This window comes from Thalassophryne amazonica, chromosome 5 (genome assembly GCF_902500255.1).
Source record: "Thalassophryne amazonica chromosome 5, fThaAma1.1, whole genome shotgun sequence".
Taxonomy (NCBI): domain Eukaryota; kingdom Metazoa; phylum Chordata; class Actinopteri; order Batrachoidiformes; family Batrachoididae; genus Thalassophryne; species Thalassophryne amazonica.
In genome coordinates, this window is record NC_047107.1 from 109505986 (window position 1) to 109532257 (window position 26272).

A 26272-nucleotide genomic window follows, 5' to 3' on the forward strand; every position below is an offset into this window, starting at 1 on the left:
ACTAAAACAACTGAGGAAAAGTAAAGCGGACAGCTTGCCAAACACACTAGGACCATCTTGCTGCTCCCCTAATCTGTAACGGAAACCCAGCTATTTATATTGCTCTGTGACCTTTTTTTTCATGTAAAATTTATGCCGCTATTATTGTGGATAGTATGATATGCACAACTCTAGCATACACACATACACGGTAATTTTTCTCAATGAAATAATCCATCTTTTGTGTCTGACAGAGCATTAGTCTTGCTCTGTTTCATCTGTGAAGTGAAAACAGGCAGCACTCAGTGCTGTCATGGTGCCAGTTTTAAAAATATTTCACTCTACATCACTTAAAATGCACATTACGTGTGTTTCGACAGTCAACTCGTGTGACACACCCTTCTTCGAGGCCAATCAGGAAGCAATTTGTGGTTGTTTTTTTGTTTTCCTCCTGCTAACAGAGATGGTGCAAGTGTGTAACCAGAACGCAAGGGGTCGAAAGTCACCTGCACCTCGCCCCCCACCCATATGAGTAAATGTCCACTTCTGTAGAGTGGCTTGCAAAAGTATTCAGCCCCTTGGTACGTCACGCCTTTTAATTTGTTTATGCCATTTCAAATACAAAACGTAAATCTGGCTTCTCAATATAAAAACTTCTAAAATTATCTTCCTTAGACTCAAACTGAAAATAAATCTCTACAACCTGATAGAAATTATATCATGATGAAGTGGCACAGAGGAGGATTTTCTTAAAAAGAAGACCTGAAAGTTCAGCTACAATTTGCCAGAAGGTACACCTGAGATGCAAGCCTGGATTTAATGTCTTGGTGAAAGAAATTCCTCCTCTATACCACTTCATCATGAAGCTGTATAACTGGGGATGCAAAATGCAAAACATGCAGTATGCACAATTTCTCCAATCACAGCCGGAGAAGCCTGTAACCTCTTCTGGGTTGTCTGGGTGTCTTGGTGGCTTTCCTCATTCTTCTCCTTCTTGCACAGTCACTCAGTTTTTGAGAACTATCTACTCCATACAGATTTACCATAGAGTGCCATACTGTTTGTATTTCTTCATAACTGATGTAAATAAAGTTCAAGACATATTCAGTGACTTCAGAATGTTCATGTAGATCGTATCTAAGTTTGGGGTTTCCATTAGAAAGCATGTAGAGTATGGATTTTGTCTTCCTAGTGGAAAGCTAGCAGGGTGAACTTTAGATAGATACCTAAAACATGTTACATCATAGCTTCTGTTTCTATAATAAAATAACCATATTTAGAGCTTAGCCTACTAGCTATAATTTAATTTTTCAAGTCTACATCCTAGGTAAACAATATACAGGTATATACTATATAACAGTATACTAGGTAACCTACCATCCCTGGTTCTCAAGACCAGGCACCTAAGTGGCTCTACTCTTTGTTTTTTTTAGATATACGTTTGTATACACTAGTCGAGTTCTACCTTAGAATTGGAATGTATAATAGAAGATATAACTTACTGAATGTTCATGTATCTATCTCCTGACTTGTCTGAAGAAAACTGGCAATTAAACTGGTTATTTACAGGTATTATATCAAAGGGGCTGTTTACTTTTGCAACCCATCATCTTGGCTTTTATATTTTTAATTAATTTGTATCAGGTTGTGGAGATTTACCTTCAGTTTGAGTCTAAGGAAGATCATTTTAGAAATTTTTATATTGAGAAGCCTGATTTACTTTTTGCATTTGGAATGACTTAAATAAAGTGAAATGCCAAGGGGCTGAACACATTTGCAAGCCACTGTAGATATTTTAATGACAATAATAACAATGAGAATTTCCTTATGACTAAGACTTATTTTTCAAACACAACATAGAAAAATTAAATGCACTCAACAAGGCTGCAAGTTTTGCCACTGAAGCAAATATGCCTCAGGCAGTGGTCGACGTGGCATTGTGTGTAAATAGAGGTGAATAAATGTGGTCCAATGTGAGTGGACTGAAGTCCACCTGGCTGTGGCAGAGTGATTGTTGCTTTAACAAGGTGGCCATGTACTGGTTGTCTGCCTGAGTGATAGTCTTTCAGGTTCCAAGGTGATTCCGCAGTGTGGCACGCAGTGTGTTTGATAGGTGCACACCCTGCATATACGCACCAAAGATGAATTGAAATAAACTATTAAACGTAATACTAGAGCACCACGCGTGGAGAGTGCAAACCTCCACCAACACTCGTTTCCAATTCCACAAAATTTTACCTTGGCAACATCTTCAAGGTCAAAGTCCTGTTAGAAAAATACAAAATGTCACCTTAATGCTTCATTGCTTCCCCTCTGGAAGCTTTGGTGGGCTGATGTCCTCTGGCAGGTTGGCACAAGTCTGGTGATTTCAATTTCAATGTTTTCATTTATATAGCGCCAAATCACAACAAAGTTGCCTCAAGGCACTTCACACAAGTAAGGTCTAATCTTACTAACCCCAGAGCAAGCACACAGGCGACAGTGGTAAGGAAAAACTCCCTCAAGAAACCTCAAGGGCCATGCTACCGACACAATAAACAATACAGGAAATTATACAGGAAAGGTTGGGAGATTTTGTTATGTTGCCATAAAACCTCTCAACTGAGTCTGCTTTCTGAACAGCAGAGCACTCCTAGTGGTTGGATTGTGTCTAACTATGATGAAGTAAATGCAGAGTTGTTTGTATGTATGTAGAACTATCTGGGGTACCCGGCGCTGCCCGGGTTAACCTGTTTTAGACCTAAGCCAAATGCCAATCATTTTAATCAAAACAAGTGCCCAACATTTGTTTTTGTAATGCTGTCTTATAAATATAATAGGTAATGGGCTAAATTTTGTCCAGCAGAACTATGAGGTGGACTCCCCAAACTAAGTGGAAATACTTGGTTAAAAGACAAACACATTTGAAGTCCTTCATGCAGACTTTGTTTTGCAATCAAATTTATAACAAAATCACACACAAAAGGTGGGTAACAGTAAATGTAAATATCAATGAATCAAAATTGAGGTAGTGGTGTATTTCAGTGTTTTTACATTGCAATTTTACAAACATAAAATGAATGTATTCAGACAGGAAGGCAAACTGGGTTGTACAGGACAGTCAGTGTGTGCCCTGCTGCAGTGTGTGCAAACCTGGTGAAAAACTACAGGAAACGTTTGACCTCTGTAATTGCAAACAAAGGCTACTGTACCAAATATTAACATTGATTTTCACAGGTGTTCAAATACTTATTTGCAGCAGTAACATACAAATAAATTATTTAAAAAATCATACATTGTGATTTCTGGATTTTTTTTTTTTTAAGCTTATGTCTCTCACAGTGGACATGCAGCTAAGATGAAAATTTCAGACCCCTCCATGATTTGTAAGTGGGAGAACTTGCAAAATCGCACGGTGTCCAAATACTTATTTTCCTCGCTGTATATAGTTTTTAGGGCTGCATATTATAGTTTGGGAGTTTATCCCGGACAGATAGACAGACAGACAGACGTGCGTAGCCCTTTATGTATATAGATGACAGTAAAGCCTCTTTCTCCTCCTCCTTCCTCCTGGCGCATTCCCATTTAAAGGGGATGACCGATGACATTCTGGTTTCTTTCTTTCATGTTGTACACAAAACACACCCATGAGTAATGAAGAGGATAAATCCAACCCCCTTACCCCAGTGCCCAGCTCTGCGGTAAAAGGAAATGCGGTGCACAATAGTGCACCATAGAGCATCAAGTTAGCACCCCAGTGAAGCTGAGTCACTGGTTACTCAGATGTAATTCTAGTTCTGTTAGTGCATGTGAAGCCCCTCTCTGCCGCTGCACACACAGGGTGCATGGAGCCACTCTATCTCAGATGTACTTGAGATCTTGAGATGGTGGAGAGCTACAAATATCTGAGTGTGGTCCTTGATAATAAACTTTGCTTTGAACCACATGTTGATGTTACCTCCAAAAAGGTTCAGCAAAGATTCTTCTTTTTGAGGAAGATGAGAACCTTCCATGTTTCTTCTGAGATGATGACTCTCTTTTATAGAAGTTTTATTGAATCTGTTTTAACTTTTTGTATTGCATGGTTTGTAAACGTGAACTGTTCCAATAAGAGTCATCTCGGTAGTCTTGTTAAAACTGCTGGAAAAATCTCAGGAAGTCAGCAGGCCGGGGTAATGTCTATCGCTAACAGACAGGTCCTGAGGAAGACTAATGCTATTCTGGATTTCTTCAATCACAGCCACAGAAGCCTATAACTTCTTCTGGGTTGTCTGGGTGTCTTGGTGGCTTTCCTCACTCTTCTCCTTCTTGCACAGTCACTTAGTTTTTCAGAAATGTCTACTCCACACAGATTTACCATAGAGTGTCATACTGTTTGTATTTCTTCATAACTGATGTAAATAAAGTCCAAGACATATTCAGTGAATTGGAAATGTTCATGTATCCATCCCCTGACTTGTCTGAAGAAAACTGGCAATAAAACTGATTATTTACAGTTGTTATACCAAAGGGGCCCATTACTTATGCAACCCATCACTTGGCTTTTATATTCTTAATTAATGTATGTCAGATTGTAGAGATTTACTTTCAATTTGAGTTTAAGGAAGATAATTTTAGGAATTTTTATATTGAGAAGCCTGGTTTACTTTTTGTATTTGAAATGTCATAAACAAATTAAAATGTGTGAAATACCAAGGGGCTGAAAACTTTTGCAAGCCACTGTGTGTGTGTGTGTGTATGAGGTCTATTAGAAAAGTATCCGACCTTATTATTTTTTTCAAAAACCATATGGATTTGAATCACGTGTGATTACATCAGACATGCTTGAACCCTCGTGGGCATGCGAGAGTTTTTTCACGCCTGTCGGTTACGTCATTCGCCTGTGGGCAGTCTTTGAGTGAGGAGTGGCCCACCCTCTCGTCGATTTTTTCATTGTTTAGGAATGGCTCAGAGACTGCTGCTTTGTTTGATCAAAATTTTTTCAAAACTGTAAGGCACAACTGAGTGGACACCATTCGATACATTCAGCTGGTTTTCGGTAAAAATTTTAACGGCTGATGAGAGATTTTGGTCTGGTAGTGTCGCCGTAAGGACGGCCCACGGCGCCTGACGGTGATCTGCGCTTCGAGGCAGCAGCGTCTCACCGTTTCAAGTTGAAAACTTCCACATTTCAGGCTCTGTTGACCCAGTAAGTCGTCAGAGAACAGAGAACTTTCAGAAGAAGTCGGCATGAGGAGTTTATTCGGACATTCCATTGTTAACGGACATTTTGTAATGAAAGAACGTGCGGGCAGAGTCGCATGTCGGGCCGGACCCGACCGCGGGGGGTCGCGACAGGAAAAACACCTCAGTTGGAAACCTTAACGGGCAAGTTGGAACATGCCCAAGCTGTTAAACAATTTCTCAGTTACTCACTTGTTGAAAGCCATCAAAAGCCGCCTGAATTTTACAAATGGTTTTCAACACGGAGGTGTTTTTCCTGTCGCGGCGCACATCTTTCATTAAAAAATGTCCTTAAACAGTGGAATGTCCACATAAAGTCCTCATGCCGGCCTCTTCTGAATCTTCTCTGTTCTCTCACGACGTCCTGGGTGAATTAAGCCTTAAATTAGGATGTTTTCAGGTCGAAACAGGCCGACGACAGCGCCTGGAAGCGCTGCACGACGTCCCGCTCCGTGGGAAGTCCTTACACCCACAGAAACACCCCATAATCTCTCATCAGCCATAAACTTTTCACCGAAAACCAGCTTCATTTCTCGAATAGTGTCCACTCGGATATTCCTCACAGGTCCAGAAAAAATTTTGATAAAGCAACGCACGCCGTCTCGAGCAGCGTGTGAAACAAAGGAATTCAGCCGAGAGGGCGGGACCACATCTCACTCAAGGCCTGCCCACAGGGAAATGACGTCACCGACATGCGTGAAAAAACTCACGCATGCGCACGAGGGTTCAAGCATGTTTGGTGTAATCGCTCGTCATTCAAATCCATATAGTTAAAAAAAAAAATAAAAGTGTCAGTTTCTTATCTAATAGACCTCGTATATAATATTTATGAAATTTTGTTTGTGTGCATGTGTGTGTATATATTTCTTATTTTTTTAGTATAAAAATACTACTTTGCTTCTGCTCTCACCCTTTCAGCCACACGAGATCTTGGTAAAGTTGCTTTGTTTTGAGTTTTTTTTTTTTTATTTGTTTTTTTTTTTTTTTTTTTTGGAATTGTGTGCCAAATAAACTCATTCATTCATTCATATATTTAACTGAAATTTCTGATCCAGACAACCAATGATTTATAAAGGAAAATCCTGAAAATTATCAGGGGTGCCCAAACATTTGCATACAACTGTTCATATACACATTATTTATTTATTTATTTATACGTAAAGGGACCATGTACAATAAAGAACTTAAATGTTTCCATTTGATGCATTGTACCAGAGTTAGCTTAAAGCAAATTTACATCTGCAGTCCCTTGGCGGGTCACAATTAAATTATAATAATATATAACAATATAATATAACAATATATTTTTGGACTATGTTGCAATGGATGTATATTAAAACATTAAATTAAGTTGACCACAAAATCATTAAATATCTTGGGTTCATATGAAAAGTTTCATAAGAAATTGCTCAATACTGTGTGTGTGTGTGTGTGTGTGTGTGTGTGTGTGTGTGTGTGTGTGTGTGTGTGTGTGTGTGTGTGTGTGTGTGTGTGTGCTGTAGTTACTTATTTCAGTTTTATATTTATAATGCACATTATTGTACCTCGCTATACAAGCACATGTACATTAAACACAAGTGTACACGTGCAGATAAATCCTGACACATATTCAAATTTCGGAACAGGGAAATGCAACATTTACAAATGTACGTCCATGCACAGTATTCACATTCAGTCACTATCACCCCTCCGAAAACAGCGGTGCTGGTGGTTTCAGTCTACAACAGTTGTGCTTAAGCGTATCATCGTTTTCAGCCTCTGAACACAATCTCAGGGAAAGCTGCTTTGCTTTCAGAAGGAAAAGCTCCCAGAGCTGAGTTTGGTGTCTGATTGAATGGCTTTTTTTTTTCCCCTCCCTAACATTTTAGCAGCAGAGTTTGAAATGTCACTCCAGCTTCAAATTGACTCTTCAGGGTTCCTCTGCTTTTCTAACTGTCATTCAGCATTAAGCTGAAGGGAGAAATTCAGGAGCTGCACTCACATCCGAGACTCTGTGGAACAGAAAATACTTCAGCACAGCAGAATGTACAAGACAGTGACAATTTAAAAGAAAATCCTGAATACAGGAGTGAAGAACTACACTGTGCTCACACATTCATCATATATGATGTAGTTCAGTGGTTTACATCCCACTGTGGTCTCACTCGGGTCCACCTGTTTTATTCTGAGTGAGTGACTTCATTTTTGATAAAGCCATCTTTAGATCTTGGTGGGAATAGGCAAGAAAATGTGCCGAATGTTGTAAAAATTCAATCAGTCATATGCTAACACGATCACAGTTAAGGGTCATTTATGCTCCATTTACAAAAGTAAATCTCGCCATGCTTTTCAAACGATGCAGTCACTGCCCAAATACTTCCATACATCTTTTATTTTGACAAAGGTGTTCAGCAAAACATCCACCAGAGGGCACTGCAGAGCCTCTTGAAATATTTTAACATCCAACATTTCAGTGATTGAAGAAGCTGAAATAATGTTTCTGCAAAAGAAACTATATACACACACTCATCTTCAACCGATTATCTAAAGACCGGGTTGAGGGGGGCTGGAGTCTATCCCAGCAGTCACAGGGCGTGAGGCAGGGTACACCCTGGACAGGATGCCAGTCTGTCGCAGGGCCACATATCGACAAACAAACGCATTCACACCTGCACACACACCTACTGACAAGTTTCCAGTTCACCTAATGTGAATGTCTTTAGATGTGGGAGGAAGCCGGAGCCCCTGGAGGGAACCCACGTAAACACGGGGCCACAGGTGGGAATCGATCCCATGACCTTGATGTTCTGTGAATTGTTTCTGTAATTTATGTTTGTAGCATGACCCAAGCAGAGGGTCACCCCTTTGAGTCTGGTCTGCTTGAGGTTTCTTCCTCAGAGGGCGTTTTTCCTTACCACTGTTGCTCTGGGGGTTGGTAAGGTTCGACCTTACCTGTGTGAAACAGGTAAGGTCAAACTTGAGGCAACTCTGTTGTGATTTGGATTTAAGGATTCAAAGGAATTTTATTGTCATATGCACAGAAGAACATGTTCCCTGCACAATGAAATATGTCTACTGCATTTAACCCATCCTAATTGCCAGTAGGAGCAGAAGTCGCCATTAGGCGCCCGGGGACCAGCTCCAGATGTACATCCCTGCCTTGGTCAACAGCAGGGCTGAGCAAACCAACACCGACCCATAACAAACAACACACACACAACACACAACACATAGGCCGGCCCGGTACATAAACATATATATGAAAAGCAAAACATGAGGGAAAAGGAGAAAAAAAAAAAAAACTCATAGCCGCTGCATTACACAGCGGCAATGAGGAAAAAAATCCCCATCAGCACAGAAAAACAATATTCACACAGACAAAAACAAGGACACAGGACGACAACCGAGATTTGAAAAGGTCCAGTTTATCAGAACACTCCGGAGGCAGCCTGTTTGGCGCCGTCAACGGCCTTGTCCGACAATCCTGGAGGGGGGAGGGGCAGCCCTGAGCAGTCTGAACAGTCCACACAGTCAGCGTCAGAGCTGGAGAAGCTGAGGGGAGGGGGGACAACCAGGGAGCGAGGCTTAAGTGTTGATCTTCTGAGGAGGTTTTATCACAGCGACCTTGAAGTGCAGCTGTATTTGGGGAAGCCAAATGAATAGCCAGATTAGCAGACACCTGAAAGATTCCACAGTTCTGAGAACAGAGTGGCTCTCAATGCATCTGAATGTAGAATGTGATCTTCACAGACGGTCAGAGCGGGTTTCCAGGGCTGCAATTCTATTCGAGATATTTTCCAACGCGCGGTTAACCCCCGCCGACTGCGCAGCCACTGCCTTCCCAGTCGAATCAATCATGTAGGGCAGCCTGGAAGGACCAATCAAAGCTGCTTCCACTTTCTTGATTTTCCAGTAAACCAGCATAGTGCCCGCTCCACACAGCAGAAAGCCGGTCACCAACAAGCCGAATATGTACACATCTTCGACGTCCTCCACAGAATGCATGTAAAGGCACATGACCTGCCATCTCCTCCACGAGTCCATCATGTAACCCATCACATGCGTCCCGGCAAGACAGATCGGGTCCTCCGCCCCCGAATGTCTTGTAGAAAAAATAGTGTCAATTGCGTTCAGAGACCATTTTAACAGATCCACTTTTGTCATTCCAGAAGAGCAAAGCTGCAGCCTCACAGACAACACACCACAGAAGCAGGAAAGATAAGGAGGGAGGGAGAAGAGAAAAGTGCGTCTGTCTCGGCCTAGTGCAAGCTGGCAAAAAAATTTGGCGCTATATAAAAGAAAATAAATTGAAATTGAAATTGACCTTCTTGCTGTGAGGCAACAGTGCTAACTACTAAGTCACCATGCTGCTTGATTTTAATGTAGGATAGTTTGATTTTAATGTTATAAATCCACATCTTCAAACTATCGCCCTTAAAGTTCAAAGGTTGCCACAAGCCTCTCGTGAGTCTGGTAACAAGAACATGTATCTTTGTTCGTCATAAACAAAGTCAACATGTCGAATAGAGGTAGGTGTGACAGAGGCCTGCAGGAGACGCTGTGCAATAGTAGTCAGTAAACCTCACTTCCCAAAAGGAATCTTTGGGGAATCCCTGGGTTTTGATCTTCTGGTTAGAGAGTCTGCCTCCCATGTCAGAGACTGTGAGTTTGCGTCCCAAGGGGAGTGAGTGGAAGGAGTCAAAACACAACAACAGAACAGAAGAGTTACACTAAGTACACTAAGTTACGCTGACAACAGTTGGCTTCTTCTGTGTTGAGTGTTCTGTTATTGGATTTGCTGCTGCCCCCAGTGGTGAGCACAAGGGGAGCAGAGGTAGTGACACACACACACACATACACTCTGGTAAAACCCTGAAAAAGGTATATGTATGTGTTTGTGATAATACAGTGTACAGTAGGGCAGCTCGATTATGGAAAAAATCAGTATCACGATTATTTAGGTAAATACTGAAATCACGATTATTCAAACGATTTTTTTTTTTTTAGTTACACAATGCATTTATTCAGCATTTCTCTCACTCTAAAAAAAAAATTGTTATAGACAATGTGCACAAAACCTCCAAATTGAAAATGTACTGTATCGTACCTGTATAAAACATAAAATTAATAAAATAAATATTAAAAATATCATATTATATATTATTTTTCTGTATTCCTCTCCCTTCCCTGTTGTCACTGACCAGTTGGTCAGTGTCTTTGGGCATCTCCCTGACTTAGTGCGGCTGCATTGTTTTTGTTTCAATTTATGTTCATTAGTTTGTGTTTTTGTCATCATTCCCTTGACCACGTCTCCTTATCTCCTTTTGGATAAATTTATCCATTCATTTATTGTTAAAATATAAAATGAAACAACTTTTTTAAAAATAATAAAATAGATGCTGTTGAAAGAGCCTTTTATTTAGAAGCAGGTGATGTTATGCTGAATTCTCAGGACCAGATGAAGGTCTCTTCTGCAGCTTTGAACTCTGGTGGTGTTGCTGAAGACACTTTTGTCCTATTTTGAAGAGCAGAGATGTTTTCTTTCGACTGGACGTGGTGTTCAGCTCATCAATGGAAGTTTGGTTGTCTGCACAGCAAATGTTCCTGATTAGGACAAATAAAAATATTTCTTTAAATATAAAGAAACACTAAACAGTTTATATATATAAAAAAGGGGGAAAAAAACGGGGGAAAACGATGGAAAAAAACGCCTGAACAAATAAGTTATTTAAAGTTGAGCTTTTGTGATGTGTGAAAAAAAGCTGTAGCTTTATTTAGTAAAAATAAAAAAGATTGAACCATTTACAAATTAAAGCGTTCACTCAGATCAATTGTGCTAAAAGGCTAAGCTAATGTTAGCCAATCATTAAACCTTCACAGCAGTTCAGTAAACATCACGTTTTATTTTTACATTATCCTCACCTTGATAAAGCTGCAGAACTAAACTCCGTTGGGCAAACTGTGGCTTCACATATATCCAAAAAGTGGGAGATTTCGGACTGAGTGGGTTTGCTCCATCACCCCGGCTGCCTGCCTCGCTCTGCCCAGGAATGATGCCTGAAGGCCGGCTTCTCCGTGCGGATTGGCTCGCTGTCGCGGTTCGATCGATATCTCACCAAGTCGTCAGTCCTCCCTCGGTCGGCGTCACTCCGAAAAGTAGCTGAAAAAAAGCTTCTCCCAGCAGGGTGAACGGACAATGGAGGAAGTCAAATAGCACTTTTACTGTTGTGAAATAAGCACAACAAACACAACCGATTACGATAATAGACAATAAAGTCAAATCACAAAGGTGTCATGTGGGCAGGCTCGAAGATAGGAGACGTCTGTCCAAAGCAGAACCGGAACCACACGATTTCCTCCGCCACCGAACCCCGGGAATACTGGAGCCGCCAAGTCCCGAACTCCCAGGTGGCCACTGCCTCCGCTTGTCGGATCTGGTACTGCTGGCGAGGAACAGAAACAGTCAGATGTGGGTGCGCCTGCACCCAGCAACACGTATGGTGGAAAAACCACCTCCACCTCTCGTCAGGAAAACACTGTTAGTGCAGGAATGTGAGTACTTATCCAAAGGGGGTCCAATACAGTCTCCTGCTGTTCTACTCACTCTCTGCGTGAAGGCAAAAAAGTATTTATGGTCAAAAGACAATATGATTGGCTGGATACGTTACCTCCTCGGTAGAGCGATATCTCGGCAAAGAAGTGGAGATGACGTCTTGCAGATATACCGCTGCGGATCAGATGATTGGTAACAGCTGTTGTAGGTGACAGCTGTCACCCCGGCTGCTCCTGTGAGGTGGCAGCGCCCTCTGGTGCCTGGAGCCCGCACTCCAGGCAGGGTGCCCTCTGGTGGTGGTGGGCCAGCAGTACCTCCTCTTCAGCGGCCCACACAACACCCTTGCCACTTCCGAAGCGACGCATCTGATGTCATGCATCTTGGGACACATTGATGGACTGGCCTGATGAAAGGCCCTTAAATCGTTTCACTCGATTATATGAGTTTGGAGATCGTTTGATACAAATATCGGTATCGCAATCGAAATTCGGTTAATTACACAGCCCTAGTGTACAGTTTGATAGTTGGGTACTTATTTTTGGTGCAGTGGAACAAGAAACAATATTAAAGCGAGGGTAGGTAACTCTGTTCAGAAACACTTTTTGTTATATTGGGTGAAATGGTCCGTGTATCCGAACAGTAGTCAATACATTATGTATTCAAAAAAAAAAATCAGATGTCTGTAGCAGCTGTAGGATTGATAAAACTCCAACCACTATAAGCCCCGCGGTCCGCTCTCAAAAAACCAATTAGATGCCTTCATGTCTAGTTCTTCCTGCTCGTAGCACCAGGCTCAAGGCCTCCATCTGTCGTCCCCCACCCCGCACGTGCACACTCATCTCATTTCGCTAAAGAAATTCACTTCGGTACAATGGCAGAGGGAATACAGACGAAACTACCACTTCCACCGTTACGTTTAACAGCTCACCCCAACAGAAAGCCAAGGAAAAGAAAGCCGGAGGCAGAAAAGGCTGCGATGAAAAAGACTCAGGATAAAGCAAGAGGTCAGACAAGACTCAACATCGGTGCTGCATTTTCTTGGTGGAAACAACTGAGGCATCTGAAGGGCCTAAAAAGTGACGCAGAGGTTGCGCTCTTTCTCTTGGACAGGTAATTACTTTTGCTTTGGGGGGATTTGTTATTTTCATATAAGATTTGCCAACTTGGCTACTTTTGTAGCTCGTATTAGCCCAAAAGCTAGTTTGGTCGATGCTGAAATGGCTAAGCCGGCTCTTCTCTGCCCCGCTGAGTCCCACCGTCAGATGCGCATTCAAGTTTGTGGGGGCGTGGCTTTGGACGGAGCACTGACGGGGTAGGGGGGAGGGGGTGGAACCTAGAGGAGGAGCTACTTTCAAATCTTCCTAGCTCTCTTGCTAGCTCTCCAGAACGACCAGCTCTAGCTTTCTCTAGCTTTAAACTGCTTTTTGTTATTTTTTAATTAAATGAGAGACAGAGAAATTTCATCATGGGCTAAACTATGGGCATGGGTAAAACTGTTCTCATCGTGGGTATGGTCACATATCCACTGCTATGAAAACACCTATGGTGTTTGTTATTGCTTTGGCTCGTTCTGAAATGCTAATAAGAGGCTGCTTAAATGCCACGGAGAGCTGGGCTTGCACTGCGCTCACCCTTTTCTTGTACAAGTGCCAACCATAGCGGAACAGAGTATTAGAGAGCAGCAAAACTTGATCCAGCTGGCTGCTTTGAATGAAGCCAAGCTTTGATATATCAGGACAGACAGCGGTCTTATTTCCAAGTGTTAAAATACAGTATGGGAACACTCCAGATGAGCAGAATTTCATCACAGTTCCTCAATTTTGACATCTGGAGTGACAGCCTGAAAATAACACTCAATGTCTCTGCATCACAATGATTTTCAATCATGTGTCTCCCAGAATCAGAGTTTCAATTGAGTCATTAGATTCCAAAAATACGTCCGCCTCGCTGACACCGTGCTCAGCACTGTGATTAGATAATAAAGTTTTCACAGAGCTGCTTTCCTCTGCATGCCGAGCTTGCAGGAGAGATTCTGGTAATCACTGTTATGGATTCCCATTATGGTGATGGTAATATATTTTGTGCTTGTAACTGCTGGCTGCTGCTCTGGTTGCACAGCGTGTATCACGTTGCACACGCTGCCTCATTTGATAACAGGCGCCAGAGGAGGAGGACAGAGGCAGATCTGATGACCACGCAGTTCAAGAGGCCCTTTACGGGCTTCCATGACATCTGACGGTCTCCGTTTATAGCTCAGCGCGTAATGAACGGTCCAAAGTGTCATTTAAACGGGCTTGCCCTGATCCATCTAATTGCTCTCCACTCTGTATAATTACAACTTTGTGCTCGCTTTGCTTGAGACTTCATACTGTGTGCTGCTTCCAGAGCTGCTGGTTTAGCATTTTTTTTTTTTCTTGTGTTTCAAACTACAACAAAAATATAAACGCAACACTTTTGGTTTTGCTCCCATTTTGTATGAGATGAACTCAAAGATCTAAAACTTTTTCCACATACACAATATCACCATTTCCCTCAAATATTGTTCACAAACCAGTCTAAATCTGTGATAGTGAGCACTTCTCCTTTGCTGAGATAATCCATCCCACCTCACAGGTGTGCCATACCAAGATGCTGATTAGACACCATGATTAGTGCACAGGTGTGCCTTAGACTGCCCACAATAAAAGGCCAGTCTGAAAGGTGCAGTTTTATCACACAGCACAATGCCACAGATGTTGCAAGATTTGAGGGAGCGTGCAGTTGGCATGCTGACAGCAGGAATGTCAACCAGAGCTGTTGCTCGTGTATTGAATGTTCATGTCTCTACCATAAGCCGTCTCCAAAGTCGTTTCAGAGAATTTGGCAGTACATCCAACCAGCCTCACAACTGCATACCACGTGTAACCACACCAGCCCAGGACCTCCACATCCAGCATGTTCACCTCCAAGATCGTCTGAGACCAGCCACTCGGACAGCTGCTGAAACAATCGGTTTGCATAACCAAAGAATTTCTGCACAAACTGTCAGAAACCGTCTCAAGGAAGCTCATCTGCATGCTCGTCGTCCTCATCGGGGTCTCGACCTGACTCCAGTTTGTCGTCGTAACCGACTTGAGTGGGCAAATGCTCACATTCGCTGGCGTTTGGCACGTTGGAGAGGTGTTCTCTTCACGGATGATGCGAAGGAGATGTGTTGCACTGCATGAGGCAAATGGTGGTCACACCAGATACTGACTGGTATCCCCCCCCAATAAAACAAAACTGCACCTTTCAGAGTGGCCTTTTATTGTGGGCAGTCTAAGGCACAACTGTGCACTAATCATGGTGTCTAATCAGCATCTTGGTATGGCACACCTGTGCACTAATCATGGTGTCTAATCAGCATCTTGATATGGCACACCTGTGAGGTGGGATGGATTATCTCAGCAAAGGAGAAGTGCTCACTATCACAGATTTCGACTGGTTTGTGAACAATATTTGAGGGAAATGGTGATATTGTGTATGTGGAAAAAGTTTTAGATCTTTGAGTTCATCTCATACAAAATGGGAGCAAAACCAAAAGTGTTGCGTTTATATTTTTGTTGAGTATACCTGGAGAACACTTTTGTAAACCTGTTTCAAATTACATTTTGATTAGTTTCTGCAGTCTAATGACTTGTTTGTTTATACATGTGGGAAAACACCTCAGAGTCCCTCAGTTCACAGTTGTCCTGAATGAAGACTAAAATCCAAGGTTTCGTTGACCTCCTTGACATACGTGTGTCTGTGTGTGTGGAAAGTGTTGAACTTGTACAGACATTCAGTTATCATTCAGAGACAACTGGTAAGAGCTGATGCTGATATCGTTGCAGGAGAATGAAGATCCAAGTCTTTAGGGTGGACCTATATATTGGTTGGCTGATAATATTGGCCAATATGAGCTTTTCGCCAACATATTGGTGTAAAACTTTTGTTTTACAACCAAATTAACAATATAGAAAACATGTTGAATGTTTGAAATGTGTCATTAGGTAGTTTGTCCAGCAGGGAGCACTCCAATAGCATTGTTTAAAATTCTGTGAAGCATGGCTGGGACCCCATCACCCTTTGCTTACATTAGCTACAAGAGACAGAGGCAAAGCAACCAGCTGCCATTCATTTTGAATGAATGAATGAATGAAAACTGTTTATTTCGAACATTTGATACAACAACAATTACAAGATAGATCAGTAAAGACAACAACAAAAAAGTTCCTACTGTGTACCCAACATGTCCGAAAAGGGGTAGGGTGAAGCATCAGCTTATTTATCCCTACCCCTTCTTCCCCACAACCAGTAATACCCTTTGCCACATATACACATAAATTCCTACACACCTAAACCGATATCAATATATATATATATATATACATATATATACACATACACATACATATACACATCAACATACATACACATATACATATATACACATATATATACACAAACATAAATATACACCTACACATACCTACTTACATACAAAATACTATATATTTACAAGCCGAAGCAAAAAACAAAAACACCCTAACCCTCATTACCTTTCCTCCTCCCTATACCCAGAAAAAACCATATTTTTGTACCGCTGTTTGAACTGGTTCATGCTTGGACATTGCTTGAGCCCCACTCCCAATCTGTTCCACATCCTCACCCCACAGACAGAAATACAGAAACCTTTTAATGTTGTTCGTGCCCACTGATGCTTTAAATTAAATTTCCCCCTCAGACTGTAATCCCCTGATCTGTTAAAAAACATATTTTTAATATTTGCTGGAAGTAAATTGTTTATTGCTTTATACACAATTTGTACTGTTTGAAAATGAACCAAGTCTGTGAATTTTAAGAATTTGGATTGTAAAAATAGTGGATTTGTATGATCTCTATAGCCAGTATTATGAATAATTCTTATAGCTCTTTTCTGCATTACTGATAGTGATTGTGTTGTACCTTTATAAGTATTACCCCATACCTCTGCACAGTACTGTAAATATGGTAAAACCAGTGAGCAGTAAAGAATGCGGAGTGAGTTGTGGTCCAGAATATGTTTCGCTTTGTTTAGAACTGAAATGCTTCTTGACAGTTTACTTTGTATATGTTTTATATGAGTCTTCCAGTTTATCTTATCATCTATTATCACCCCCAGAAACTTATTTTCATGTACCCTTTCAATATCGACCCCCTCGACTTGTAACTGAACCTGTATGTCTGTATTACAATAGCCAAATAACATGTATTTTGTTTTACTTAAGTTTAATGATAATTTATTTCTGTCAAACCATATTTTCAATTTTCCCATTTCTATACTGATCCTCCTCAGTAACTCCTGCAAATCCCCCCCTGAACAAAAAATGCTTGTGTCATCTGCAAATAATACTAATTTTAATATTTTGGAAACATTGACAATATCATTTATATAAATTAGAAACAGTTTTGGACCCAATACTGACCCCTGTGGGACGCCACAAGCATTGTCCAAGCATGATGATGTATATTCCCCCAACTTCACAAACTGTTTTCTGTTACTTAAGTAGCTTCTCACCCAGTGCAACACCAACCCCCTAATCCCATACTGTTCAAGTTTATTGATTAATATGTCATGATTAATTGTATCAAAAGCCTTTTTAAGGTCTATAAATATTCCAACTGAATGTAATTTGTGGTCTATGGCGTTTGTAATCTCCTCAACTGATTCTATTAATGCAAGTGATGTTGAACTATGTGCTCTGAATCCATATTGACTATCAGTAAGTAATTTATGTTTATTTATGAATTTGTCTAATCTATTATTGAATAACTTTTCTAATAATTTGGAAAATTGTGGAAGCAAAGAAACAGGTCTATAATTTGTGAAGTGGTGTCTATCCCCAGTCTTATACAGCGGCACAACCTTAGCTATTTTCATTTGATTGGGAAATTTACCGGTTTGAAATGATAAGTTACAGATGTATGTTAATGGTTCTACAATCCATTCAATGACCTGTTTTACCACCACCATATCAATTTCATTTAAATCGGTAGATGTTTTATATTTACAATTATTCACAATGTCTATAATTTCATTTCCATCCACTGCTGTGAGGAACATTGAACAGGGATTTCTTTCTATGAGATTATTATCCCAATCCTCAGGTTGGGAATCGGGAATTTTTTCTGCCAAGCTTGGTCCAATATTTACAAAAAAATTATTAAAACCGTTGACTACCTCATCCTTATTTTCCTTCTTGACATTATTATCAATGAAATACTGAGGGTAACTCTGTTTTTTATTACCATTTTTGATAATGCTATTTAATATATCCCATATTCCTTTAATATTGTTTTTGTTATTATATAATATGTTACTATAATATTCCTTCCTACATACCCGTATAATATTAGTTAATCTATTTTGTATTTCTTATATCTATTTTCTGCCTCTTTAGTCTTTAGTTTTATGAATTCTCTATACAGTGTATTTTTCTTATTACATGCATTTCGTAACCCTTTCGTCATCCATGGTCGAGCTTGGATTTTTTGTTTTCTGTAGTCTTGTTTAATTGGACAGTTTTTATCATATAATGATGTAAATATTTGTAAAAAAGTTTCATATGCACTATCAACATCACTTTCACTGTATACCTTTTCCCAGTTTTGCTCCTGTAAATCCTTCTTTAGTGTGTTCATGTTTTCCTCTGTCCGCACTCGCCTGTATTTTATTTTCTCCTCTGGCTGATTCCGCCGATGGTTTCTATTATAAACGATGAAAACTGGTAGATGATCACTAATGTCATTGATTAATAATCCACTCACAGTGTTATTCTCAATATCATTGCTGAATATATTATCAATTAAGGTAGCACTATGGGATGTAATTCTGCTTGGCCTGGTGATTTTTGGATATAAACTCATACTGTACATTATACTGATAAATTCATCTGTTATTTTATGCTTATTTGGATTGAGCAGATCAATATTTAAGTCACCACAAATGAACACAGTTTTTTGATTAGTTTTTGAGAACATTTTTCCCATACAGTCAGTGAATGTTTCAATACTAGATCCTGGTGCTCTATATATACAGCTGACTAATACATTTTTGCTTTTTTCTTCACATATTTCAATAGTTATACATTCTAATAAGTTATCAATCACAGTTGTCATATTGTCTACTATTTTATAATCCATGTTCTTATCCACATACACAGCCACTCCTCCTCCACTCTTATTTTTTCTGTTTACACAATTAAATTCATATCCATCCAGTTCAAAATCCATTCCTTTATCTTCATTGATCCATGTTTCTGATATAGCAATTATGTTAAATATTTTTTTAAACTGACTTAAATATTCTTTAATGTTGTTAAAGTTTGCATATAGACTTCTGCTGTTGAAATGGATTATTGATAATTTGTTATCCGTTTTAATGATCCGATTAAACTGTTCATCTGTATAATAGCAACAACTGTCATTGATATTTGAGAAGAAATTATTGTCCGGGTCTATATCGTGCTCCAAGTCCAGTACATTGTGGTCTGTGTATTTAAATGTTCTCAGTTCTACTTTTCCATGATCAGCAATCCTTTGAGTTATATCCTTCTTGTCTCCAGATGTAGATGAATAGGTAGTAGATGAATAGGTTCCTCTGGTCTGTGTCATGGTGTTGTGATGTGTTTGTGTCCTCATACCTTATTGGTCTTATTTGTCCAGATCCTCACTTTAAGAAACACTATTGTTCATATTTGTCCAGCTCCTCGATGTTCCTTATTGCCATGACTTTTGCTTGTTCTGGTGATCCGTTCAGTTTGATGAATATTTTACAGTTTGAAGTCCATGTGTGCTGGATTTTTCCCTGTTTCTTCAAGAAGCGTGCTTTCCTGGCGATGTCGGCATTCCGTTTGGTGAGATGTTCATTGATGAATACGTTTGTCCCTTTCAGTTTTCTTCCTTGTTTTAACAGTGCTGTTTTGTGTTTTCTGTTGATGAATCTCATGATGACGGTTCGTTTATCACCGTCATTTCTCCGGGGCAGAGGGTGGCACGCTTCAATGTTATTTAAATCCATTTCTATACCTTTAGATAGGAGGAAATCAGCAACCTGTTTTTCCACAGAGCTGACCTCCTGTTCACTGGGCTCCCCTCCGCTCTCATCTGTTACCGCCCGTGCGTAGGACCGTGGTTTGATGTGAAGACCTGTGATGATGACGTCGTTAATTCTGGTGTACTGCTCCAATTCAGCCACTCTATTTTCCAGCTGCACCAGATGCCGGTCTTTCTCGGCATTCTGGAGCCGTAATGCCTTCACCTCCTCCACCAGATCCATGATTGATTTCTGTTGCTGCTTCACAACAGAAATCTCCTCTGATAAAAAGTCCAGAGATTTTTTAATATCGTCACCTTCCTCCGCTGTCAGAACCTTCTTAGGCCCCATGGTCGGCTTATGAGCAGCTTGTCGATCGCCGATGTTAACAGCCTGCGTTGTTTGTCACCGGGATGGATCTGCACTGCGCTGGTGCCGCGCGGCCTCGGTGTTTCCGCGCTGATGGATCCGCGGTGGCTGCACGAGGCCTCGGGGAAGCGGCACTCGTGACGCAGCGCGCGGCCTCAGTGAATTCACCACGTTGGGCCTCGGACGTTGTTGCTGTCCAGTCGCTGGGCTAAGTTGCCGGTTGAGGTGGTATTCCCACTGTCCGGGTTGGCAAACACCGGCGTGGCAGATGGCAACTACAAACCCCACCTCTGAAAACTCAGGTACAAACTTTTTGCAGCTCGCTCTGACGACACGCAGCTCTGACTGACTGTGACTGACCGTACAACAAAACAAATGAGGAACGAATGGGAGGAAACAATTTTCAGTCAGAGTGGGCATTATGCAAGACACAGTGATTGCCAGTCCAACAGCCAATTGGTTATATTAATAGTAAATTATATTAAAGTTCATACTTAAACTGTAAATAATCATAATTTAAGGTACACCTTGCTAGTACCGGGTTGGACTCCCTTTTTGCCTTCAGAACTGCTTTCATTCTTCATGGCATACATTCAACAACATGTTGGTAAGAATCCTTGAATGTGTTGGTCCATACTGACATGATAGAATGACTCAGTCGCGCATTCAACCCATCTGCCCATTCTCCTCTGGTCTCAACAAGGTATTTTCATCCACACAACTGCCGCTCTAGATGCCTAAATGCATTGTGTTGCTGCTATGTGGTTATCTGATTAGTTATTTGTGTTAATAAGCAATCAAACAGGTGTTTCTAATAAAGTGGCCGGTGAGTGTAGCTGGTTTCTTTTGAGATTTGGAAATGGGCCGGTTGTCTTGCTGGGTGGTTGCCAGTCAGGACTCATGCCAGTTCTGTGGTGGATGTGCTCACATGCAGCATCAGCCCATGCTCTCAAACCTGATTTGACTTGTATTTTATACTCAAATCTCTTCAGAGCTATTCTTGGCTTGACATGGTGCTTTGAAATGTGAAGCTAAAACATGGATCACTCTATCAATCTCACTGAGCTCCAGGCTTTCCAGCTGTTAAAAAACTACAGAAAAGGAAGTCAAAGGGCAATGGAGAGGAGCAAGTGGGGCAGCACAAAGTGAATAAAATGAAACAGAAAAGCACCAAACAAGTGTGCTATGCAGCACTACGCCTGCTGCAATAAATACGGGACCTGCCAAAAGAAATAAGGATGAAGCACAGAAAGAGGAAACAATTTAATGATATGATCAGTCGACATGAACCTTCTTGTTTTTACTTTTGTAGCCGCCTTCAATCAAGTCCTTCTAGTGGTGTAGCGTCGAAAGCAACTAAAGCCAACTACAGCCCTGCTCACAAGTAGAAGTGATTTCATCAACAAATAGCACAGAATGATTTGCCAGGATGTGGCTCTTCTCAGACGTGGAATGCATGATCATCTTCTTACACTTGCAAGGGAACAATATTGAGAACTTAATATTTTTTTCTTGTTGTTCATTTGCAGTGCTGTTGTTTGCTTTGGTGCAACACCTGGATTAAGAGCTGTATTGCAGTTCATTTTTTGAGATACAGCAGTCTCATTGGCTGGAGATGCAAGCAAAATTTGGAGCTCTCCCCACTGTTCGCTAGCTCCCAATTTAACATATTAGTGATGACTTTTAGAGCTTTGCACGGTCAAATGTCTTTCTGCATCAGTGAACCCTTGCACCTTTATGTAACAAGCAGGTCTCTGAGGTCCTCAGACCAGAACCTGTTGGTTGTACCAAGAAGAAGACCAAAGGATTTTGCATTTGAGGTTGTGGCTTCCAAACTGTGGAATCCACTGCCACTGCAGCTTCATTCCGTTGACTCTGTTGGAACTTTTAAGGACAAGCTCCAGACCCATTTGTACAGACTTGCTTTTAACTAGTTTTATGTTATTGTTGTTTTTAGTTTCTGTGTTTTTATTTCTGTGTTTCTTAAATTCCTGTCAAGCACTTTGTGATTTTATCTTGAAAGGTGCTACACAAATGAACTTTGCTTACTTACTTACTCTCACAAACCTGCAACACGGGCAGCCGCTCTGCTCTGTGTAAGCCTGATCCCGTCAGATCTCTTAGTACTTGGATGGGAGACCTCTTTGGAACACCAGGGGCTGTGTGTGTTTCTGCAGGCTATCCAGTGTGAAATTTGCGCCAAATACCAGTGCAGATCTGACTGTATCCTCTGCGGTGACCCCAAACAAATGGAAGTAGCCGACACAACAACAACAACAGCAACAAATGTGCAATATGAAGCAGTGGCATACAGACACAATGCCTTTTTTTTTTTTTTTTTAAAGATCAGGTTGGATCAGGTGCTCTGGTGCCACACATCGCTCTATCCAACACACCACAACCCAGACTTGGGTTCTGGATTGCAACCACCCAAGCAGACAACTGGTCCATCCCCACCTCCCGACAGTAGCCAGACGCCTCGCAGCCAAGTGATAGGGTGAAAGGTCAGTGAACCTTTCCTTGCAGACAAAGACACCTCAGCCACTGGTTTCCACAACCCAACCCAACAACTTGTTCAATATTTACATGGACACATCCCTGACCAGCACAGATTTGTGTGTCAAAAATAATCATGTCACAATAATCATGTGGTATTAATATTGCTGCCGTCTGGTGTCCTGATTGAAGGAAGTGGTACCAGAAGAGAAAATATTAGTTTGATACCTCAAAATATTGACTCACACTAAATCATGAGCTGGCCGTTTCCCCACACAGCTGCTCCGAGCTCTGCTTTGAGGATGCGGTTTTTGTGTGTGTGTATCATGTTTCGGTGCTGCTGTGTCCATGCTCGGTGACACTGAGTTTGTGTGTGTGTGTGTGTGTGTGTGTGTGTGTGTTCGGCTCCGGCTGAATGCTCCAGCAGACTGACCGTGTGATTCCCAAGAACACTGCTCCAGGCGCGCGCGGTGTTGGTCATGGAATGATTTACTTATATTCTGCTGCTGCTGCTGTTTGGCTGAGCAGCTCTGCAGCGGTGCACGTTCACACGTGCGCTTCTCTCACTACAAAGCAGGTGTCAAATACAAATGGCACCTTTGTCATCTTGTGTCACCACTCCAGAAGCAATAAGTCAATCATTTCAGCGAACTCAACACTGCTGATGTTGTGTAAATGAGGTGTAAAGGAATGTATGAGTCATGATTTTTGCAGCAGGACCTGTTTATAGCTCGGCTGAATGCCAGGTTGTTAGCTTTCTGCCCTGCAATAAAGATACATTATACGTGTTTGAACCCAGCTCTGGGTCGCTTTACCCTTCTGTTAACACAGCTTGATTGCTACGTTTGAAGTTCCTGCGCTCGGGCGATGTTTGTCCTCAGATTATCTGAAACCCGGCGGCTTTGTCAGACTCTGTCGGATCGTTAGCGACGCATGTGTCGTGTGTTCACAGCAGGGAGGATAAAACACGTGTCTCAATTTGTCATCGTGAGCTTCCAGCAGCTCGGGCGCAGCAGCCACTCAAAGAGCCTCACTCGATCATTTTGTCTTATCTGATGCTCCGTCACTCAGAACGCACAAAGAACCGATTCTAGTGGCAGATTAAACTGATCAGTCGCTGCTGAGATTCTTTGCTCCTCACACACTGTACGGTGCACAGAGTTGTTGTTTTTTTTATCCCACTGTAAGTACCACGTGTATTATTCGCTGGATTGGCTGATGGGCACAGTAGCACAGCTTCTCTTCTAAATATTAAACTGTGAAGAGAAATAAGTGCACCAGTTGCCTTCGGCCCTTCATTAAATCTAATTATAAATTGGTCATTATGTTGTAGTTCTCAAATTAAGTAAATGATGAATAATAAAATTGAAGTAGGCCACAGGTTTATTTATTGCACAGAAATTCCAACTCCTTCTAAACTGGTTAGCAATATATACAACTTCTTCTCATTGGGTGGCATTTATCTTCACCCGTACGGTACAGTCCTACCTGGTGCCATGCATTGCCACATCCACCGCACCACAGAACCGCCTTGGGTCCTGCTTCGCAACCACCCAGGAAGACAATCAGTCCATCTCCATGTATTATAATCAGTGCAAAGTGAAAACATCTTTCCATACCATCATGTCTTTATATTGACATTCTCATGTCCTTTTCTGTGAAAAGTGTCCAGTTTTGTCTGTAGTTCTCTTGTTGCCTATGCCATCACTGTACGTCTGTTTCCATTTTGAATTTTGTCATTTTTGGGACATTGAGTCACAGTTAAAGGTCTACCACATTTATTCAGCTCCATGAAACTAACACAAACATACATACCTAACTAGCAGTTGCCCTTTAAATCATGAACTGAATGCTGGGAAACTGAGTATCTTATTGTGTCTTGGCGTCTTTTTTTGCCACAATGGTTCGAAACCTACAATTTCTTGCTATAACAGGCAATTTTAATTTTATATTGCAGTATAAAATTGTGAATACTTAATCTGAATGCTATTTAAAATGGTGACAAAGAAAATTATCTTCTTAATCTACAGCTGCTGACAGTTTTTGTCCATCTTGCCCTCGAGGGTGCGGGATCTTTGTGGACACCGAAAACTCTGTGCTGTTTCAAACATTTGTAAGCTGCATTTGGCCCCACGCTGAGTACAGTCCCACTCGGTGCATTCACTTACTGGCCAAGACATTTGGCACACCACCAGCTCATTGGCTTTGTTAAATTCAACACCATGTCTCGGATTAAAAAGTGTCTTTCAGATTTTGGTGAGTAGGGAGCGCCGCGCCCTGTTTTCAAAGCATGCTTCTGTGGCTGTTCTCACCATGACGACCCTCATTTTCTGCAGCGTGACTGGAAATGAAAATCGGACTGTGGGAGAGAGTGTCAGAAATTGGCTGTGTTGGATGATAACAAATCTTTTTGGATCTTCTTGCTAAGGATGTGTTCTTAGTAGTTCTTATGCATAGAGGAGCAGACTGCTTCGCTGATACTCTGTTCCGGTTCTGCATTATTAGACTTTAATTTCAATTTCAATTTATTTTCATTTATATAGTGCCAAATCACAACAAAGTTGCCTCAAGGCGCTTCACATAAGTAAGGTCTAACCTTACCAACCCCCAGAGCAAGCACACAGGCGACAGTGGTAAGAAAAAAGTCCCTCTGACTTTGATGGCTTCTTAAATGGACTTTCATGGAGTGGACTTGTGTAACTGTACTGTAACAGTCGTGTTTGTGGTACTAAGGGGTATTATCCGCTGGTGTGAAGACACTAAAGCTATGACAATCTGACATTTGTCTCCAGTGACTGAGACCTTCACCCAAATAATTGACCTCTTGCTAACCTTGCCAGGGTATTTATAGGGCAGTTTGCTCCAAAATCTAATTCCTTGACATTGACCTTTGCCAAAAGCCTTCCATTGTTGTTTAAGAGCAGTTTTGGTGTCAACCTTCACTGACATATCGCATTTGGTGTAAGTCACCACAAAGACCTGGGAGGACTCAACCATCCAACCAAAAACCAACCAACCATCTTCATTTTTTCTTTGAACTTCATTTTTTCCCCACTCATCTTTTCCTGACATGAGATATCTTGAGAAATAATGGCACTGCTATCAGAAACAAGATGCTGATTAGTAGTACAGAGACAGATACATGCTGAAGGCTGATGGTGACTCAGACAGTGTGAGCAAACAGACAGTGAGAGTGGTGTGCAGGACCAGATGAGTCATAACAGAACAGACAAGGACAAAGTTTCCTTTGCAAACTGTGATTTGACTTCTGTAAAATTTGTAATCCACTGTTGGAGATTCAGGCATTGGGAGCATTAGATGTGGCTTTTATGATTTTTAAGTGTTAGAAAAGTAGGCCTGGGTTTCATTGCTGGACAAACTGCTTGTCTGTGTCCTTGGAAAGGATACTTACTGATACTGCTGTTGGTTGGAGAAGTGACCTGTGATGGACTGGTGTCCATGTCCAGGGAGAATCACAGACTCTTATCTGTTTCGCGCTATGGAATCCATAGGTTAGGTTTTCCTTTTGTACTTTTGTTGCATCCCCAGATATACAGCTTCATAGTGGAGTGGAAGAGAAGAGGATTTTCTTAAAAAGACAACATGAAATTACCCTACAG

The 26272-nt window shown here is 41.3% G+C and overlaps 1 protein-coding gene and 1 long non-coding RNA gene across 2 annotated transcripts in view; one reads left to right on the forward strand and one right to left on the reverse strand.

Annotated features, from left to right (window-relative positions):
• The window catches only part of fbrsl1 (fibrosin-like 1), a 744464-nt gene that overhangs the window by 88016 nt on the left and 630176 nt on the right, over positions 1-26272 (forward strand).
• LOC117511119 lies at positions 2849-25493 on the reverse strand. Its single transcript, XR_004560887.1, has 3 exons — positions 25413-25493; positions 17175-17180; positions 2849-2860 (listed from the first exon to the last, which is right to left on the reverse strand). It is a non-coding gene; the product is annotated as an uncharacterized LOC117511119 (long non-coding RNA).